The sequence below is a fragment of the Ochlerotatus camptorhynchus genome, unplaced genomic scaffold (assembly GCF_037179485.1).
Source record: "Ochlerotatus camptorhynchus isolate MF236.1 unplaced genomic scaffold, CSIRO-AGI_Acam_v1.1 ptg000686l, whole genome shotgun sequence".
Classification (NCBI taxonomy): domain Eukaryota; kingdom Metazoa; phylum Arthropoda; class Insecta; order Diptera; family Culicidae; genus Ochlerotatus; species Ochlerotatus camptorhynchus.
This window is the reverse complement of record NW_027041163.1, coordinates 109,659-126,179: the sequence shown is the minus strand read 5'-3', so window position 1 is coordinate 126,179 and position 16,521 is coordinate 109,659. Positions and strand designations below refer to the sequence as shown.

The window sequence follows — 16,521 nt, the reverse complement described above, 5'->3', positions numbered from 1 at the left end:
CTGCATGTTCTGCATGAATCCACACATCCCTGATGTTATCTGTCAAGCTTTCATAGCGAATCAAAACAAACATAGTGTTGTAATAGAATTTCAACTAGAATAGGGTACGTTAATCGTTTGCTTGGGACCAATAGGCTGCTAAAGTGGTGAGCCAATTTAAAATCGTTAGTTTCGTATTGATTGTTGGTAGTAGGCTGTGTATAAAAGAAAATGATTTACTTAGTTTGACAGTTGCGCCATGACGAAGTGGCAGCGTATTCGTGACTTGTCCCACGCGCAAATGTCGACATTTCCATCGCCGTAGGAGTGTCCCGGTGGACCATCAAAAGTGTTTTAGACCGAGAAAAGAAAGGACAACTATTCGCGAAGGTGGCCACAGGTCGTCCGAGGTCAGCTCGGGTTCCGAGGGTTATCGCTGCTATCAAAAGGAATATTCGGGTAAATCCAGTGCGTTCAATGAGGAAAATGGCAAAGGAACACGGGATCAGTGACTTTACGGCACGGAAGATCGTAAAGGAATATTGCGGGGCGCAGTCGAGGGCACGGAAAAAAAAACTCACATGATTACCAACCGCATCCGGGAGCTACGAGTCGAACGATGCAAGAAAATCTTCAACTTCCTTAAGCGAAAAAATCCGGTAATCCTGTTCACCGACGAGAGCATGTTTACCGTCGGGCGCGTATCATATTCCAGAACCCACTGGTATATTATTTCTCTTCCGGCAAAAGACGTGGCCGACGAGCACAAGAACGTGTAACTGACCAAGCATCCTGCTAGCGTTATGGTGTTTGGATTGGTGGCTTCCGATGGCAAAATAATGAACCCGGTGTTCATTCCAGTAGGCGACAACGTCAACACGGAGGTCTACAACGGGATTTTAAGTAAGTATGTTCTTCCGTGGATCAAAGAACAGAACGGTCCGAAGCCAAATGTTGTTTATCAACAAGATGGGGCTCCGAGCCACACCTCGAACCGCACTCAGAAGTGGTTGCAGGAACATCTTCCGTTCTGGGCGAAGGATATGTGGCCGCCATCTAGCCCCGATCTTAAGTTCTAAACGCAACCCGAGTACAGCAAGCCTCAGACAAACATTGACCCGTACCTGGAGAGAAATGGATCCAGACTACATTATTAGAACCTGCCGTGCATTCCGGAAGCGTGTGGAGGCCGTAATTGCAGCAAGTGGAAACTCGATCAATGATTAACATAGTTTAAGACTCTGAGAAACATCCCCAACATAAATAAAAAAAAACTCGAAAACGAAATTTTTGAGAATTTTTTTAATTTTGACATTGCTCAATGGTGAAAACATTATCACGCATCGGTAATTCGAAATTGATCCAATTGTGGCGAAATTAGACTCTTATTTCCAACTTGAATTTTGGGGTAGAAATCAGATGACAGGTTTTAGCATGATCGAATTCAATCGATTCAAAATTCGTTTTTGGTGCACATCAGATTCTGGATAACTCCGTGATGGCACGAGTACAGTATCCGAGTTCTATTAGAGGGAAAGTGCACCAATCATCGATCATAAGTTTGGGATCATCCACAGTATGATGCGTTACTGTCGTTTGTTTTCGGTCGCTGGAGTTGACGGTTCTGATTTCGGCGCTGGTCGTGAGTTGAGACCGTGCACTGGCGAACTGAAGCCATTGTGTCGCGAGTGATTGGTGATGGAAACTGGACGCAGCCCTTTTTTCTCTGCTGAGGGCCCTCTACTTCGAGCAGCTAGAGTGTGTTTCGTGGTTGATGGGGATTTACGCTGCTGTGGGAGGAATGAAAGGCGAGAGTGCTGGTTTTAACACCGGTTGAAGAAGTAATTAATTAATTTAGCTTTATTTAGGAGGCTTTCAGCCTTAGGCTGGTTCGCCTCCACGGTTGAAGAAGTAGCCCCAAGCATCAATTTTTGTTTTATTTAAGTTTTATAGCAGTGGATATAACCAAATTATAAAACCTTCACTGACGACCACATTGCTTTAAGAACCTCCTGACAACCGCTATAAAGTCATGTCATGGCCAATTGACCCAATCATTAAAACTTGATATGCGAACTACCTTAGGAGCATAGGTTTTATGCCAGTTTTGTCACACTCTACACGTAGTTTTTTTTTAAGACGCCAACACACCCCCACACCAAAGAGCTCACACTGAGAGCCCCCTGGTAGTGGACTTCTCGATAATATTTTTTTTTAACGTTACAAAAGAAAACATATAGACATATAAATATAACATTACTAATTTTAAAGGTGTGTGATGCAAAATAACAATCATTAACAAGGTTAGGATGTACCCAGTGGAACAAAGTTCCTTTGAAGGGATCCTCAACTCTTAAACAATTCAATTAATTAATATATACAATTTAATATCTTAAGCTTAGCGTAAAGAGTGTAAATTTTATAATTATAAATCGATAGTTGACACGAATTTATATCAAGAACTCGTTGATTTTAGATTTGTAGTATCGCTTTAAACTGGTTTTGAAAAATTGTCGGTTGTTTAAGTTTTTCAAACATTCCGGAAGTGCATTGTACAGAGATGGACTATAAAAAGAAATTCGTATTTGACCGAGGCATGTGAATGCTCTCGAGCGTATTAGGTTATTCGCATACCGAGTGTTATGATCATGATTTGTGATCGGTAAAATGAGGTTACGATGCATGTTGGGATTTTTTAGCGAATCATATATAAACAAACAAGACTGTAACATGCACAAACCGCGTAACGGGAGAATACTGTGCGAATTATTTGCGTAGAGTTGAAGAGTGGAAAACAATTGTGGAAGGTGATAGATGATTTTTATGGACCTATTTTGCAATACTTGAAAGTTTTTTAGTTTAACCTTGCAAGCATGTCCCCAAAAGATGATTAAGTACTGCAGATGAGAATGAATACAGCCATGATAAAACGTTAGAAGTGCGTTCCTAGGCACAAATTTACTAACACGATACATTAGGCCACATAGAGATGATACTTTGCGTTGTACATGTTCTATATGATCCCCCCAATAGAACGTAGGATCTAATATCAAGCCCAAATATTTAAAACTTGATACTTTCTCTATTACGTTAGACCCAATTGACGGACTGTTGTCTTGAGAAAATTTTTTCCTTGGAACACCATATATTTAGTCTTTGATAGGTTTAACGAAAGTAAGTTAGTATCAAAGTATCTTATGAGTACCTGTAAATCATCGTTTATGCAGGAAACGATAGATGCAGTATCCTGATTTGGGTAAAAAAGTGCTGTATCGTCAGCAAATAGTTTAGCTATTCCCTTAAGAGGTAAATTCCCTATATCGTTTATATAGATAAGAAATAAGAGAGGCCCGATATTACTACCTTGTGGAACCCCTATATTTACTGATCGGAGAGAGCTCTGTGCTTCTTTATATACCACAAACTGTTTCCTATCACTCAAATAACTACGTATAATGTCATTAGCCAATCCACGTATCCCATAGCTTTCTAATTTTTTCAGTAGAATATTGTGATTCAGGGTATCACATGCTTCTTTTAGGTCAATAAAGGGCGAACACGAAATTATTACGACACGGAAAATGTCATGCCAATTTTCTTATAATGTTTAAAATCAAACCAAAATTTAAGGGTAGTTTTATACATATATTTACTTCAAAAATCAAAAGAAAAGTTAATCGATGGAGCCTTGAGTGTAAAATTGAACGCATTTTCGCTTGATGCCCTCCATCAAAGTCTTTACAGTGTCATCCGGTACCAGTTTCTCAGTTTTTTTTTTCATTTTCTTAACATGTCCTTCTCGTCTTTGACTGTCTTCTTGCTCTTCCAAAGTTCCCGCTTCATTATTGCCCAGTACTGCTCCACCGGGCGCAGCTCCGGACAGTTTGGCAGATTCATGTCCTTTGGAACAAAATGGACAGAATTGGCCTCATACCACTCCAGGACACTTTTAGAATAGTGGCATGATGCCAAATCTGGCCAAAATAGCGGAGCTTCGTCGTGCTGCTGCAAGAACGGCAAAAGGCGCTTCTCGAGGCACTCAGATTTGTAGATCTCGCCATTTACTGTGCCCTTTGTCACGAAAGGCTCACTCCTCAGTCCGCAAGAGCAGATGGCCTGCCAAATGAGATATTTGGAGGCGAACTTCTACATTTTCTTCTTCTTAAATTTGTCGTCCACATCGAACTTGCTCTTGCCGGTGAAAAACTTCAACCCCGGAATTTGCTTAAAATCGGCTTTTATATACGTTTCGTCGTCCATCACACAGCAGCCATATTTTGTCAGCATCTTCTCGTAGAGCTTCCGTGCCCGAGTTTTAGCCGTCGATTGTTGCCGCTCATCGCGGTTTGGGAAGTTCTGTACCTTGTATGTATGTATTTCAGCTCTCTTCTTTGCATTCTGGACGTAGCTCTGCGACATGCCGATCTTTTTAGCCAAATCACGGCTTGAGACGTTGGGATTTGCTTTAATCATCCGCTTCACCTTTCCCTCCGTCTTTTTGTTCTCCGGTCCCGGTTTTCTTCCAGCTCCTTTGCCGTGGTCCAACGTCAACCGCTCCTGGAACCGCTTCAACACTCTGGAGACGGTTGAATGGTGAATGTTCAACATTTTTCCCAACTGCCGGTGCGACAGGTCAGGAAATTCCAGGTGTTTGGAAAGAATTTGTTCTCTCAACTCGCGTTGGTTCACCTCCATTTTCGTTGAATCGAAAAACACGACTTCGAGTTTGACAGCATGTACACAATACACATCAATGAGAAAGTGTGCAAAATTTGGTTGATTTTTACCCAATGGTAAAAAAGTTATGCCCTGTTGAATGTGTCGTAATAATTTCGTGTTCGCCCTTTAAACAGGCCTCTCACGATAGATTTATCATCAATTTTATTCAGTAAAAAATCAACTAGCTCGACTATTCCTGTTGAAGTACTACATCCTTTCCGAAACCCGTATTGAAATTTATACAAAATATTAAATTTGTTCAAGAAATTGACCAGTCTATTTACTAGCAATTTTTCGAAAAGTTTATTTATTACAGACAGTGTGGAAATAGGACGATAATTACAAGGATCAGACACATCGCCGGCTTTAAAAATAGGCACCACTCTTGCTACTTTGAGACAATCTGGATACTTCCCTTGTCTCAGTATACAATTGAAAAGTCGAGTAAAATTTTTTGCAAACTCGTTGAGGTTATGTTTGATGATACTTGCTGGAAGATTATCAGGGCCACAGCTTTTTTTAGTATTTAGATTATTAATCAAGGAAGAAACCTCAATTACATCAGTACGTTTGAGAAAAATAGTATGCTCTAGGTGACTTACAGTACTCAAAGGATTAAAGTTATTTTTTCGAATACTACTAGCAAGATTAGCTCCAATGTTTGAGAAGAATTGGTTAAACATTTCACAAATTTCTGAACAATTTGATGTTTTATGTCCATCATATTGAAGTTCAATATTTGGAGCATGTTTTTTCCTTCCCAATATTCCATTTAAGTTTTTCCAAACCTTGGCACTACTTGTGTCCTCAAATAATTTAATGAAATAATCATTTTTACATCTTTTTTTAGCAATATCAGTTTTTTTAGTTATATGTTTCAACATTTCTTTCAGATGATCATTATAAGGATTTTTCTTTACTTTTTTCAAATATTTGTTTTTAAGTTTTATCCATTGCCACGTATGATAGTTAAGCCAAGGACAATGTTTACATTCAAAGTGTTTTTTATGTTACTTCATACGCGAAGTTAACGATTTTCAGAGTTGGTTGGAAATGCTAACATGAAGCTTTAGTGTGATGATTTATTAGCTAGAGAATGATCTTTAGAAGAGGGTAGGTGGATAGTTCCGTTAGAGTACGGCAGTATGAAAATTGAATAGAAGTTGAAAATGAGCGAAGGGCCATTAAAGCGACAGTTTTCAAGATAGACGCACCCTACTGCTTTCTCTCTGAGATGATCACGTTGGTCATGACGAGAGGAGCAACACAATAGTTGGGTAAAGAAGAACTGCATTATAACACACCATCGACTGGAAATGCTCTCGCAACGTGGGGCTTTAGGTAGTGATGAAAACGTCGCTAGAACTATTCCACAGCCGCAGTCAGTTTATGAGCAAAAAGAGGGACGCACATTTTTGCCTGTAGACTTGGAGACATACTTCAAGTCTCCGCGTACATCGTACGGGTTAGGCAAAAATGTGCGTCTATCTTTAAAAACTGTCGCATTAATGGCCCTTCGCTCATTTTCAACTTCTATTCAATTTTCATACTGCCGTACTCTAACGGAACTATCCACCTACCCTCTTCTAAAGATCATTCTCTAGCTAATAAATCATCACACTAAAGCTTCATGTTAGCATTTCCAACCAACTCCGACAATGTTTAGTTTTAACATTCACTCGTTCAGTTATCGACTTGGTGCATTGTGCTAATATATCATTATAAGCCGTTTTTATAGCGATAATGGATTCATTGACATCTTCGGAGCAAACGAAAACATTTAAAAAACCAGTAAAGAGTTGATTAAGTTTGTAGTTACCTGCAATTTTTTTTTGTTAACACGACATGTTCTTTTGGATTGCTTATTCTGAAGGATGAAACAATTAAACTGATATCCGAATAAATTGTATCATTTTTTGTACAAGCAATATCCTCTTTTCGTCCAAACATGGTCTAAAATGTAATTACTAACTGGGCGAGTTGTATATGTATTTGAACAAATATAATCATATGATTCCAATAAACTTGTATAACGACAAACAATATTATTATTAATTAAATTTATTGGAATATTCATGTCACCGACAATAAAAAGCGGACGTGAACCCTGAGTTGGTTGGAGGCGAACCAGCCCAAGGCTAAAAGCCTCCTTAATAAAGCTAAATAATAATAATAACCCTGAGTTGACAACAAACTCTCCAGCTCATTATGAAATTGATTGAAATCGAACGATGTAGTTGTTAAAAATGAAAGCATAAAACCACCCCATGGTCAGAAAGTTCTAGCATTCTTTTGATAACTACCCTTAAACTATATTACAACCACATGAATTGCTCTTGAAGCAGTTGATAAAAGATGATTGCAAAAACTTTTGGGTTTTTTTGGATGCTAGTTTATAATGAGAAATATTTTATTGTGGTTTTATTCCTTCGATGTTTGATGTGAAATCATGATCCTTGTCAGTTTGTAATAATAGCTGATATTATTGTATATTGAAAATAAAACGACTTTATTACAATTCTGCACAAATCTGTATAAGCTTCATGGCACGCCGTGCCATATTTATGGTGATTATTATACCAAATAGAGGCATACAGTCAGTGCGCCATATGAATACTTATATATAGGGATATTTTTCATTTGTCCAAATTAGCACCAAGCATTAAGGAATCTTTAAAAGATTATCTATTAAGTACAAAATTGTTACTACTGTTGAACAAAAACCAGTCACTTATTATTTAATTGTACATATATGTATGAAAGTGTTTAATCGCCTATCAATTAAAGCGTAATTATTCATTCTGTATGAATTTTTTTCATACGGCAACATTTTTTTCACTATAATTTGCTGCTCCTAGATTGGAATTCTATAGCATAACATAAACCTAATGGTTGTGTCTTAGCATTTCCTAGTTCAACGTTAAGTTATATTTAAGCTCTATAGCTGCTAGCTGGTTTTATTTGATACAGCGAATAAAAAAAAACAAAAACCTTGGCAACCTGTCAAGCGATCCTCCTATTTTCTCTTGTAATCAAGGTGTAAGAAATGCTCATTGGATCCACTAAAAACTTTTTCAATACAAGGTTTAAAGCCGTGAGATAAAACTACCCATCTCCAACCGGATTTAGTGAAACTGTCTGCGTTGTTTTAAGAAGGGTTCGTGGATCTTTCGGAAGTGAATCGCGAATCGGAAAGCCACGTGTTCAATATTTTTAAGAGCTTCTTCACCAGTGCGTGCCTTATGTTATATGAGGGAGCCCATAATTGTGGATCCTCCAGAAGTTTCATATTGGTGATCATCTAATCTTCATCGTATTCAAAAGCACTGAAGGTGTTTTCATTTCATGTATCTGAATTTAGTAGTATTTTGTAGAATATTACTTGTCTGTGAATCTTAGCCCTCTGATAAAGATGATAGTTGTAATGAGGCTTTAACGAAGATATAAGAGTGCTTCATATTTTATATCGGTCATAAAAAGTATGTCATTAAACATAATTGCATGTTTTGTTTTGGTTTTATTCTTCAGTTATAAGTAGTGAAACTATGAAGAATCGACATCCGCCACCATTTTGAAATCCAATATGGTTGACCAAAATCTAATATGACGGCCTCCGGACAGCGTCTATGCATTTTATCCCATGCAATATGGGTATCTACACACTTAGATTATTTTACCGAAATCTGTGAAATTTTAACGAAATCTCAACAGCTGAACGTTCGGTAAATAGATCGGTGATTTTTCACAGATTATCGATGATTTTTTACAGATATTCGTTGAAAAGTTACAGGAAATCTGTGAAAAATCACCGAACTGTTTACCAAACGTTCAGCTGTTGAGATTTTGATAAAATTTTACAGATTTCGGTAAAATAATCTAAGTGTGTAGATACCCATATTGCATGGGATAAAATGCATAGACGCTGTCCGGAGGCCGCCATATTGGATTTTGGTCCACCATATTGAATTTCAAAATGGTGGCGGATGTCGATTTCTTAGTTTGACTGTAATACCAATACACTGAAGTCTTTTTTTACACGATTTTTTTTTTACACAGTTATTTTTACACGGTTTTTCGCGATTTATACGGTACGTTTTAACGATTTCTCGACAACGATACAACCTATCGATTTGATTCCAATCACATTATCCGTTTAAAGCTATAGTAAATCGAATGGCATACTTTAAAAAAAAATCACAATTATTGGTGTAAATACAGAAATTTTTAAAATATGTCTATATGGACCATTACAAATGGCATCTAAATCCGATTTTTTAAAAACATTTAAACATGTGCGATGTCAAAATCTCGTAGGTTTTTTTACGCGGTTTTTTTTTACACGGTACGTATCCCCCGTGTAAAAAAAGACCTGAGTGCAGGCATGGCAAATCATTTACATTCATTTCGTGCATTCATTTACATTCATTTGCCTCTAACTTTTTTCATCGACAGAATTCCATAAAATGGTGTATGCAGCTTTTGTAGGTTTTAATATTAACTACAATTTTTGTCTATAACTCAAATCTGTACCTCTTATGCATGACGAACTAGAGCGGGCAGAACTTGTTACTATTTTTCAGTGAATGTAATTTACATTCACTGAAAAACATAGGTAAGTTCTGTTCGCCCCAGTTCATCATGCATAAGAAGTACAGATTTGAGTTACAGACAAAAGTTGTAGTTAATATTAAAACCTACAAAAGCTGCATACACCATTTTATGGAATTCTGTCGATGAAAAAAGTTAGAGGCAAATGAATGTAAATGAATGCACGAAATGAATGTAAATGATTTGCCATGCCTGCCTGAGTGTATTGATTTTCCGTTTGGTGATTTTGTTACCTCAAAATCACCTAAGGTTAAAATCAGTCTAGATTTTTTGCTTTGAGATTTTGGATTTATTGGATTTTTCCCATCACTGAATCTAATCATATTTGCCATTCACTAGGTTTATTCACAGCATCGTAAAAAGATGATTATTATTTGTTGCCAATTGTCATAAAAAAACACATTTGTTAAGCATTTTAGCGTGAAATTATAATGATTTATTGGAAATATACAAAAATATGACTATCCTTTCTACAGGGAATCATAAATAACTAACTAACGATGAACAATAACTAAATATTCTTTGAGGAAAAGTTGTTGGGTATAAAATTTATCATCTTTTAACTGTGTCAAATAAGCTATAGGTAGTATTGATACCCACTTTTTATGATTAAATGTCAATATATATCTCATAAATCTTGATTTTTGAAAATTGCTAAAAAATACATGAAAAAATGAACATCTAGCAGGCCGTAATTTTTTTTTCGCAGATAGAAGGGACCCCTAAGGATTTGTATAAAATATAAAATGGTAGGGTTGCAGTAAATTTCGATACTTTAGAAGTATTTGTTCAGTTTTAAAGATTTCGCCATACAAAAGTTTTTTGACGTAGGACTACGTCTGTGATTTCTATACTACTTGTAAAACCAAAAATGGAACATTTAAATTTATTTTAAATATTTTAACGGTAATAACTCAGCAGCCCCTGCACCAATTTCAATAATTTTATCACAAATCGATCAGAAATATTTCTACGCATCTTCTAAATTTTTTAAAATATCATTTTGTAACGCGACAGCCCGTCGAGCTTCCCTTTTTAAAGAAGGATGGCTTAAGCGCCACTCCTAAAGGAGACCATCCAACAGTTGGTAGCTTGCCCGGCTTTGAGACCTTCCTAGGGAGAGGATCAAGTTTCCCGAATTTCGGGTAGGAAGCTGACTGGCTGACTAACACGCGTTCGGCGTACTTCACGTAAGACGCGCAAGATATCCCTAATTCCTATAAGACTTACGCAAATCAAACTCCGACAATCGGCCAAAGACTAGGAACACGTGAACGGGGGTTATCATCACCGGCCTAGCCCTAATCGTCCCCGTTTGTACTGAAACGCTTCCAATTCCAGAGTTGCCAGAAAATTAGTCAGATTCGGGCTGACTACCCAATAAACATCAAATTCCAAAAACTACAAAACGAATGCGAAGTAACATGAAACCTCAAAAGACATTAACCAAACTATCTCTCATTGGTACACAACAGAAAACATTCAGTGTAACGTAAACTGATTTATTCCAAGCGGGATCAACATTTGTACAGCTCTATTCTACCATAAAGCTCAAAGCACAGAAATTCAAACGTTTACAAAGACTTTATTTCTCGTAGCTTTGTTCCCCTTTTCATTGCCTAGGCCTAGTTGTTTGTCATCCTTTCCCCTTACGTACTACCTATCTTTCCTAGCGTGTGCGATTATTGTATCTGTCCCATGTACTCCTCCTGTGTGCACTCTGCGGTAACTCAGCGATCGATTGCTTCAATGGTCGTCTTCACATTTCTTTAATTCGTTATTCTAAGGGCTACTCCCGTTCATTGACGGCTTACGGGATAGCTGTATTTGAGTGTGTCTCAAACAAGTCACATGGCCATGGACGACACAAACAAACATGCATGCATTTTCTACTCACGACCTTGGTTTTACGTGATGTCCTTTGGTGGGGAGACTGGCGGCGGTACCGAAGCTGCTTGGTGCACTACTCCGGCCCAGAAACGATCGCGGATGCGACAATGGCTGATGATGTGTCTCCCTCACCGATTCGCGGGCTTACGCGACAGCGTGGTACAAGCGGTCGTGTGTACGTTGGCTGAACGTACTCTCCTCGACGAAGGGCCTGCCTGCCCAGGGTACGACTTGACAATGTACCCAGGGAATCTTTGCAACGGATAGGTGGGGTCAAAGAGGGGTTCCAATGAAATGGTGGTGTGTCGGCAAACGACCTGTGCTGCCACGAATCTATGGATATAACGACGCATATTTCCTCTTAGTTTACGCACCATCTACAAACTTTGCACATTACCGTTTTCTCTAAGACACACGCTAACCACTAACCGCCAAATAGCTAATATAGCTTCGCTCACTACTGTTAACTAGGGGAAGGAAAATCTAGTATAAATTAACACCTTATTGAGACCACATGTTACAATTCACCTTTTTACACACACCACGGCACGGATCAAAAACTGACCACTCTTGCCTCTTCCACGTATCAGTACAAAGTGGACGAGTTAGGGCTAAGTGCGTCCTCAGATACCACGTTTGGTGACCTTTGTCCCCGGTAATCGTGATTTCAGACGAAGGCCAAAATCACGAAACCGATTCTCAAAATTGAGCATGCGACAATTCCTATAGAAATAGGGACATCTCATTCCACCGAACGAATATTAATCGTCCAGCCACATTCCTCTCCCGAGTTCGGGAAAGTGCAAAGCCGAACAGGAAAGGTCAATGCATTCCTAATTGTTTTAGGCGCAGGTCGATGCACGCGAATCGACGCGGTAATGTGAACAAGAAGCCACGCTCAACAGGCTATCGGGACATGTGCTTTGCGCTTGTAGCTAACGTGTACGGGAACTCATTTGAACAGTTTTTATGGCTAGGGTAACTCTTTTACCCATTCTAATAATGGGTGTTCCTTAGCGGTGAACACATTTAAGATTTATTTGAAAAAACGATATTTCATATTTTAATTAATAAATAACATATAACAGAATAAATAATTTATAGAAAGCATAACTATGATTGTAGTTTGTAAATGTTCATTGCTAATGCGCTAATCATAAAGCGTACTTGCTACAATTTTTGAAAATTGAACGATCGTGCAACTGTTTCTATGATAGTTAAACATATCACCGATTGCCTGCGAAAGGCGATTTCCCTAACACAGATTTCAAAGTTGAATTCCATCCGGTCTCACCAAATGGCGTTTATTCAATCACCGCGTGGTGAGTGGTGGTGTTCTCCAGTACGCAACGAAAGGTTCACGGCAAGCAGCTAGCTATCAAGGCTGCCCTCACGAGCGTCCATTCTCCGAAGAAAGAAGAAGAAGAAGCCGCAGTGCTATTGATCGTAATCAGTAGCTCTTCGTGAGTCGCTGTGGGCCATCTATGCCAAGCGCATCACCCTAATTCCAAACAGCATACAGCTCACCCTCCCCATAAGTGTTTAACACCCTAATAGCTCAGCATTACTCAACCATCACGACAAAACAATCATTTTCAGGACCACCAAAAATTTGTATACGAGTATTTTTTTGAAATTTGTCAAGGTTATCAATCGGATGTCAGTTCCCATATCAAGACATAGCTGGAATTAGAGCGTAACAGCTTTTGTAAACAATGACTTCTTTCGATGATGATGTCTTGAAAGTCTAGGCTCACCCACGCAAATCAACATCACAATCAGGTAGGGTAAGACTTCTCCTACCCGTCGGTAATGTTGGTTTGCGTGGGCGTGCCTTGAATTTCAAAAAATCATCGAGAGAAGTCATTGTTTACAAAAGCTGTTACGCCTAATTCCAGTTCTATCTGGATACAACATTTGGGATGCAATTTCAAAAACCAAAGTCGGTCGCGGCATGAAAGTTATCTGATTTTGATCCAGAGATGATGGATTTTAATTCTTAACAGTATGTGGGTGCAAAGAGCGCCCAATGCTTCTCTGTGCAGTGTGCTGAACATTCAGCACTATCGCACGGACTCGGAGTACACAGAAAAACAAAACTACCCACCGCTTGGGTTTTTTAAACTCAAATTTGAGTTATTTGACCTCTGTCCGTTTCATTTCCTCTCGCTATTGTTGTCAAAAATAGAACGAAAGATTCGACTCAACCGTCTAGTTCCGTACAAGAAGCCAAAATTGAGTAATATGCGATATACCCAAATTTGAGTTAATTGAACTTAATTTTGGGTAGAAAAAATTGAAAATTACTTAGCGATGGGTAATTTTTTTTGCCGTGCTTAAATGCAAACTACTTTGAGCCGGTTTACCCAAATTTGGCTTATTGTACGGAACATGGGAGATGAGTGAAAAGAACTTAATTTTGGGTTGTTTTGAATTTCTGTGCAAGCTATGATGAGCGTTGCGATGCGAGGACAACGAACTGGACACTGCATTCTCGTGTCACTCAATCACCAACCACCATGGAGGTAAGCCGTGCGGCGATATCGGGCAGATTCCTTTCCAGCTGATGGTCAGTTATTCACAATTGCAATCCTGCCAGGAGTTGCAACAACCCACCTTTGTTGCAACGGATAATCAGAACCTCGATTAGAAGTCGGAAAAGAATCACCCAAAGTTTTCAACGCAGTAAAAAAAATAAATTGATAAATAAGGTGAGGTTAGATTGCGTGGATTGAATGTATATGCATAAAACGCAAATCTACTAAGATTGTGCACAAGATGAGCGGATCAGATAGATCGCGCATTGGGGAAGCGGGCATAAAAAGTCGCGCAAGCGGATCAAAACGTCGCGCATTTGAAAAGCGGATCGGAAAGGTCGTGCATTGATGAAATGATGACAGGTCCTTAGCACCGGATCTTACGATCGCGCATCGGACACATTGTGCATTAACAGAGCGGATTAAAAAAATCGCGCTGCGGATCTTATGATCGCGTGGACCCGAGAGCAGATCCAAGAAATATGACTGAGAGCAACAGCAGGTACGTTCGAGTGGTTGACGAACCAACCGGCTGCGTTGAGGAAGATGTTCAAATCGATAACCAAATCGACTGCGATGATGCTAGTGACTCTGATACCGACACACACGATGACAAAAAAAAATCGAACTCGGATGATACATCTGCTTATTCATCGAGATCGCCATCGGTTAGCACATCTACTCCTGAAGCAATCCCCACCGAAAACGCAAGCCAGGAAACACTGGAACACACCAGTAACACCGAACGGATCGACTGTATGGAGAAAATACTTGCGGATATAAATGACGCCCTGAGCCGTTTTCAGTCAAATTCTGGACTGGACGATGACTGGAAATGCTGATAACAGCTGGAACCTCTCTTGCGAGGTAAACGCTTGTGCAAGTGTCGGTGGAAGTTCATCCTCCAGCATCCGCTGGTACCACATGAAACCGTTCACAAGTGGCATCGCCGCCAATAAAATGTGGGAGGAATGGAATCGTTAATATTCCAATTAAGGGGACTCAAGATGCGTCAACAGGACGACCCAAGTATTTTCGAAGTCAGGAGAGCAGATCGGCCATCATCATCCTCGTACAACTCCAACGATCGCAAGCGTCCAAATGTAGCCAATCACGAGAATGGACCACCGACTAAACAGCATCGCAACAACGACGTACTACCATAGAGGTGTTGGTACTACACTCTAAACTAATTTTTAGTGACGACTTTCCTCATGGTTCTCATGTGACCTCATATATTATCAGGACAGTAGCAATATTCGGAAACGACGCTCCTGAAATAGCGTTGTACTAATTTAGTTCCATGTACATTGAACTGATGCAAAATTTGAAATTTTCGCTCCACAGTGCTTAAACGGTTCCAAATCGGGTCCTGCTTAGCCTCCCAAAATTTGAACTACTTTAGTAAGAGACTGACTTGGCACAAACCATTTCAAATTTATATGGAAATTACTATGGGAAAACTTGTGTTTTTGTTCATATCTATCTAACAATTCACCACATCACTATGCTTTTAAAAATGATAACAATGATTGTAGCAAATTTTCTCAGCTACAACTTTGTTGAAAACCACTTTTCAATCAAATGTAAGGAACAAAAGTTATTAATGATTCAAGTAACTGATGTCTTATGATTATGCTCATTCAACTGTTCATCAGGCAACATTGGTGTTTCTGGTGCGAAGAATAGAGCACAAATATCATGGCTACTATGTCACATTGCAGAATACAGTGTTGCCCACAGAACAGCTGCTTGATCATGCCATAAGATTATCAATCTCTTAAACAATTAATTACTATTTTATTTGACATTTGGCTGAAAATCGATATTCCGCAAAGATTAGCTTAGAAAAATTTCCCGTAATAATAGTTATATAAATTTTCGAAAAAGCAATATGAAAAATGGGTATAAGACAATAAACCAAAAAGTTTGGTTTTCCCATAGTAATTTCCATATAAACTTCGGATAGTTTGTGCCAAGTAATTTTCTTACCAAATGAATTTAAATTTTGGGAGGCTGATCAGGACCTGATTTGAAACCGTTTGAGCACTGTGGAGCGAAAATTTCAAATTTTGCATCAGTCTAATGTACATACATGTGAGTAACTTAATTAATGGCCTAAAATAACACTTTGTCTGGAAATCTGGTGCTCAACCTCCAAATGATAGGCGAGGATGTTACAAAAAAACAACAAGGTACAGCCCTATGGGGTTGTTGTGGTCTTTTATAATACTTCAAGCGTAACTATTCAAATCGATGTATCTGCTTTTGTAAACAATCACTCAAAGATAAAGTAAATCAAAAAAGCTTAAAAAGTATGCAGATTCCCGCTTCACCTTATTGAGTCCGAGCCATGATTACTTTGGCAGTAGTCATGCATGATTAAATTCGAAATAATCTTTCCAGTATTAAATTTTATTCTTTTTCAATACTGATATATAATCAAAAAAGATTAAAATTCAATCCAAAAATATTAAAATAGAATCAAAAATGATTGAAATTTATTCAAAAAAGATAATCTCCACTCTAATCAACCATGATTAAACTGGGAGTAATGTCAGATGCTTATTTTTTAGAAAGAGAGTATTAATTTTTAATCATTCGATATGATTAAACTGAGTTCAATGCCAAATTGATTAAATTTCAAGCAAAATGGGAATAGTTTAATTTACCAGTGATCACTTCAATCGACTATTTGTCTTAACCGCTAACTCACGCACGCAAACAAATACCATCATCAGGTAGGCGAATCTTGCCCCTACTAGCTGGTGTTGTTAATTTCTTTGAG

At 38.5% G+C, this 16,521-nt stretch overlaps 1 protein-coding gene across 6 annotated transcripts in view; it reads right to left on the bottom strand.

The window, feature by feature from the left end:
- LOC135714648 (diuretic hormone receptor-like) overlaps positions 1-16,521 on the bottom strand; it is a 185,262-nt gene that overhangs the window by 89,663 nt on the left and 79,078 nt on the right. The window lies entirely within an intron of this gene.